Source organism: Argentina silus (assembly GCF_951799395.1).
Source record: "Argentina silus genome assembly, chromosome: 2".
Classification (NCBI taxonomy): Eukaryota; Metazoa; Chordata; class Actinopteri; order Argentiniformes; family Argentinidae; genus Argentina; species Argentina silus.
The window spans coordinates 23,017,515-23,023,829 of NC_139656.1; the positions used below are offsets into that span (position 1 = coordinate 23,017,515).

Below are 6,315 nucleotides of genomic sequence, written 5' to 3' on the forward strand. Positions count from 1 at the left end.
AACAACAACCGTGTGTGTATAGAGAGGGGGGAATGTGTGTATGTGTGTGTGTGTGTGTGTATGTATGTGTTTAAGAGGATGCTGTGTGGGCGGGCAGTGTGTGAAGGGAAGGTGTGAACACACACGTCTGCCTGCGGAGAGCGGTTTGGGCTGGAGGGGAGACCAACGAGAGCTGAGCTACTTGGTTATCAGGGTTGAAATGTTTAGCTGTGTGTCCTCCCTCTCTCTTCTCCTCCCTCTCTCTTGTCCTCCCTCTCTCTTCTCCTCCCTCTCTTTTCTCCTCTCTTCTGGACGGTGGTGTTAGCTGGGACAGAGTGTGCGTGTCTGAGCGGAAGCAGAGGATTCTGGGACTGAAAAGGACCAGGCGGAGCAGGAAGAGACTCCACCCACAGGACAAACCACCTGCCCCCTGGCTTTTAAACTTAAAATCACTCTTTTTAAAAAACAATAAAAAAAAATAAAAAAAACTCCCTTCTGTTGTGGATACTGAACAACCAAAAAAAAAAATAAGAAAAAAAGATCTGGGGTGAAGAAAACGGAAACGAACGGGGGAAGAATATAACAAACTTTTTTTTTTTTCATTTGCAAATGTTTTTTCTGCTGTCGGTTGTTATTGTTTCACTGATCCTGGTTGTGGTCGGTCCTCTCCATGTGAAGGACCACCTGTTCCCTCGGAGGACTGGGGTCATTTCTGTTCCATCTCTGTACGGTCTGTAGTCAGCTGTCTTTTTACTCCTGTCGACCCTCCTGTCCCCGTAGCTTTACCTGCAGACATTACATGTAGCTCAGCTCAGCTCAGCTCACCTCAGCTCGGCTCGGCTCAGCTCAGCTCCAGTCAGAGCAGGTGTGACATTTTAGTTAGATCAACCCTCGTCATACGCTTTGGACTTTTTTGACCTTTTAGTTCCAATCTTGGTTTGTGGGATTAGTAAGCTGAATCACTGAGTTGGACTTAGGTAGCATATTGTTCTTCAGTAAAAAAAACAAAAAAACATAATGTAGGCCTACACTTGACACACTCTCACTCTGCTGTCGTCTCTCTGCTTGAGATGGGAAGATGGTTAGTTTCCACACAGTCATCCCTGGTGCCCAAATGAAGGACAATACTATTGTACAAAGTGAATGTGCTGGGGTGACGTGTCATTGCAATGTTTACTCTGGCACTGTGTTTAGAAAATATGCTTTCACTGTACTTTTAAGATACTTACATTATCAGAGCAATGTATTTAGAATTTGGTAATAAACCTGTGTGTGTGTGTGTGTGTGTGAGAGAGAGAGAGAGAGAGAGAGAGAGGGAGAGAGAGAGTGAGAAAGATAGTGTTTAACTGTATATGCATGTTTGAGAGGGTTTGAGGTGAGGTTAGGCTGTTTAAAACAGGGGAGGCTGGTGGAGGTAGAAATTGGAGGACAGGCACATTGTAATCATTCCATTCCATGCATTACAATGAGCCCGTCCTCCATTTTCTACCTCCACCAGCCTCCCCTGGTTTAAACAGCTGTGTTCATGTGTATAATATCTGATGGTGATGACAGATAGTCAGCTGTGGGGGGGGGGACTACCAAGAAAGGCTTGTGCAGCGAGCCTGCTGGGCAGAGAGCACACCAGCGCTGCATTTCATTCCAGAAGGCTGCTCCCTCTGATACGCCCTCATTCACTCCCCTTCACAGATCCGATAGGGCTGAATAGGTGAAAGCAATACGGCGGAAACAAGTTGAAGCTATTGCTTAGGCTTAACCCAGTTGTCTCAGGTATGTCAAGTGGAGTGAATGAGGGCATAGGGGAGAGGACTACTGTATTGCTGTGGAATTGGAATGCAGCCCAAGCTCCATCGAGCTTCTCCTCACAGAATGTAGCTGTCCACATGGAATATTACCTAATTCTTCTGCCTCTCTCTGTGTGTGTGTATGAGTGTGTGTTTTTACGGCACATCATGACTTATTAATGGAAACAAAAGATGAATTTCAGAAACACAGTTGCATATTTTGATTAAATAGAATGTTTTTAATTAAATTGACCAACATTTGTACTCCACCATTTCTGTGTCTCTCTCATTTCATGGGATCAGAAACTGAAGGTACTTTTAAATGTATAATTGACGTTAAATTTCCCAAGAAGATTTTTTTTTTTTTTTCCTGCAAACCACACACCCAAATCATATTTTCATTGTTTCTGTCATTATCACATTGGACCGGCTTACTGTCGTGAAACTGTTATTTAGGGTGATGACATCATCTAAAAGCATTCTGTAAAATAGAAACTTCTGAAGTGGTAGTGAAAATTGACAATTCTTTTGAAAGTTAAAGCAGAACCAATCAGAGCACATTTTGCACATAACAGACTTTGTGCCACTGAAAAGAAAAAATGTCAGTATTTTCTGTTTTGGTTCTGTTTTTGATATGGGACTGAGTACAAAGTGAGTTGCGTAGTTTACCAGACGGACACAAACGCCAAAGCCACACCTGGGTCAAATACATACGTCAAACACCACCTCAGCTGCACTTGCCTGGCACAATGGAACCAATGGAATAGTCCCAAAACTAAAGTGAAAACTAAAGCCCAAACTAAATCAAGTACAACTCAGAATCCAACATATTTGACATAGTAGACTCAAGTTTGGTTAAAATTCCACACAGGTCTACAGTCAGATAGAAGCCTAGTAAACATGAGATCAAATATTTAGTTTAATCTGAAAAATCTGATATATACAATGGCCACTATACAGTCAAACAACTTTATCAAAAATCAAATTCTGTTTGGCCTTCATACAGATCACAACATCTCATTTACGGTATGTTGAAAATTAAATATTGTAAAATATAAATTTTTGGCTTGGAATCTGTGCAGGCTCTGAGAATTGAGAGTTTCAGGAACTATGGGAGACATCGCAGCACAATTGAAAGGTATATGGCACTAGGAAACCAAGAGGGTGACATATCGAGAAAGGTGGGATGAGCTGGGAGCAGCTGAAGGGTGCAAATCTAAAGAACTATACCAATTAAAATGGAATATATCTTAGCATGTACAACAGGGAAAATACCAATATACCATAATGGACATAAATATATATATATTTTTTTTTAAAGAAATGAATATATATATAATTATATAATAATAAATTATTAGTACCTAGTAGATGGAATATATTTATTATAACTGTTAAAATGAATAAAACAAGCAAAGTACTTAGGTCCTCTGACCTGGGAGTAAACTACAGGATGTGGACACGTCTAGGCCTACGTCAGTGGAGGCTGATGGAGGTAGAAATTGGAGGACGGGCTCATTGTAATGCATGGAATGGAATAAGGAATGGTATCAAACACATGTGGAGTGAGGAATGCTATCCAAACACACGTGTGTTTGATAACATTTCTCATTCCATTCTATGCTTTACAACGAGCCCACCCTCCGATTTGTACCTCCACCAGCCTCTCCTGGCCTACGTCTGTCTACCTGCAGCTGTGGAGGAAGCTGAAGCTGTCGCCACTTCCTCTGTGCAGGAACAGCAGTACTGTCTCTCTACTTCCTCTGTGGGATTCCACTCTGTGGAAAGACAATTAGAAACAGGGAAGCAGCTGGGTTACCCTGGTTCCAGGCTTCCTCTCAACCAATGACTGAGTCAACTACCATATCTTATTCAACCTCACAGTGAATTGATTGACCTTTTGTTGGGAAAAAGTACTCCAATATTACGATACTTGATACTGATAAATGATGAAGCGCAAAGTCAATCACAAACTGCCATCCACTTTCCTGACTGTTTATGACTGACCATGGTCTTAAACCCCGCTAAAATGTTTATAGATTTAGCTTATCTTTAACTATTTCCAGTAAGGAAGCCAGTCATTTCCTGCAAGAGGAACTGTCCTGCCAAATATAAATCATCAGTAGTTTGGCTTGTGAATGTCAACCTCTGCCCTAGTAATATTGTGATGTACTTACAGCGTCATATTATTTGAAAGTGGGAACCTTACCTGTCAGTGAAAGACGTAGACGGTGGTGGAGGTGGGGGAAATCCAGTACACACTCTGACTGATATGAATCAATATTGCTTGGGTATTACAAAAAAATAATAGGGGTTTTGTTTTAATCTCACTGATATTTCTAGAGAGACACACTGACAACCACAAAGGAAGGAAGATATTGGGAGTGGATCTAGTGATCTTACATTAGCTGTATTCTCATTAACAGCCCAACACTTGCCTCTTCCTAACAATAATTAGGCTGAGGTGTGTGTGCGTGCGTGCGTGCGTGCGTGCGTGCGTGCGTGCGTGCGTGCGTGCGTGCGTTGCTGCTGCTAAACTCAACTCTGTACAGAATCTTCTCAGCATGGGGGAGAAATGACAGGTTATAATTGAACACCGTGAGATTCTTCATTATATTTGTCAGGGGGTCTTTACTGACAAATATATTACACCCACTCCGGTTATGCTGGTTGGACTGTACAGTACATGGGTTTGTACCGTGAGATATCAATAGCCTACTGTAACTTTAACTGGATAAGCTGTTGAAATGTTTTGTCTTAATATGATCAGTGTGGATGTGAAATGTATTTACCAGCCACGTGTACTGTAAGGGGCAAAGGGGGGGGGCAACAGCCTCTGCTAGTGTGTCCTGTCACCCACAGAGTGCCTTCCTGGATGATGTTTATTGATTTTCCTGTATTCTTCTTTTCTTTTTTTTTATTTCTTTTTTTTCTTTTTTTATCATCACTAAAAAGAGGGCAGGGTACCCAGAGGGCTGAGTGCCTGCCCTTCCATAGAATGTGAGTATTATTGATACTAATAAAGCCTTTATTACAGACAGGGTCTCATGTTGGGGTAGGCCCGGTCTGTATGACTAAACAGTTTGGGTTTGATAGATTAGAGGGAACTGCAGTGTTGAATCATGTTCTGTCAAGGTATGTAGCTATAAACCTAGGCATTTGTCATTTGGTCTTTCAGAATCACCATGACAAATGGTATTTCACCTGTGGTAAAACCCTGCAGGGTGCCCAGTTTTCACAGTCATATTTAAATGTAAACTATTCATTAATTATCGGTAATTGTAATCTCTATTCACTTTTTCACAATCTAAATATCACACTGACCACCCTGCCACACACAAACAGGCAGGTGCACACACACACACACACACACCCACACACACACAAACACACACACACACACACACACACACCAGGCATGGTTCCCTGTTCCTGTGGACAGGACAGGTCATGCGTGGGAAGGAAGCAGTATCATGTGCGTCTCACCGTCTCTCACCTTGTCCTCTCCCACACTTCCACTCCATCACTCTCAGTCTCTTCTGTCCTGGCTTTCTCTCCTGGTATCAATTATACACACATGCACCATAGTATAGTATAGCACATTATAATATACTATATAGTATCTAGTAGATGGAATATATTTATTATTACTGTTAAAATGAATAAACAATATAGTACAGTAAATCAAATCTCTCTGGCAGTCTAGATTATTGTGGGATGATTTATTCACTCATAGTGTGAATAATCTAAACTTCCAGAGTAGTGAGTTGGTCAGTGTCTACTATACGAATTGCAGCTGGAAATTTGCTTACAAATCAAATGTATTTGATTAATTCATTGCTCAATATGAAAAAAAAAGAAAAAAGAAAAAAAAGCACATGCTTCCTAAATCATGCCCCAGTTTCGTACGTGCACACACACACACACACACACACACACACACACACACACACACACACACACACACACTGAGGAACTGCATGAAAACACACAACATGCTATTGACCTCAGTGGAATCCAGTTGAACCACAGTGCTACCATAGAACTTGTGGCCAGTCTGATTATCTATTCATCTAAGTGGTTCACTATGTTGCTTTCAGGTATGACATCAGTCACCATGTAGCCAAGAAATTCTAAATTTGGGCTCTTCATTCAGTTTAGTTCTGACTGCCAAACCACATAGCCTATTCTCAAATCCCAGAATTTCAAATCTTTTTCATGACAATAAGAGATAGACAGGGACATTTCCCTTACCTGCCCTGGACTTTTTTATTGGTGACCTTATGTCAGTTCACTTTTGTTGTCGTGGTATATAAATATGAGCATGTTCTACCAGACTGCACTCAACAAACAGAGGACCAGACTCTGCTTATCTCTATTCTGATGAAGGTAAGATCTATTCATTATCGTTACCTGAGATTCTAGATTAGATTTTATAAGGGTTATTATCGTATGTAAAATTATTGTTTGAATCATATATTGATGTGTATAATTGTTTTATTGATGAAGTAATGGAGTTGAATTTAATGTATTTTATGAATTGATAACATTG

General features: G+C 40.9%; 1 protein-coding gene across 1 annotated transcript in view; it reads left to right on the forward strand.

The window, feature by feature from the left end:
* The window catches only part of ubtd2 (ubiquitin domain containing 2), a 26,178-nt gene extending 24,143 nt beyond the window's left edge, over positions 1–2,035 (forward strand). Inside the window, exon 3 of the mRNA XM_083692855.1 lies at positions 1–2,035. This exon is cut by the window's left edge and continues 552 nt beyond it. The gene's annotated coding sequence lies outside the window, so the exon portion shown is untranslated.
* Positions 2,036–6,315: the final 4,280 nt, after the last annotated feature.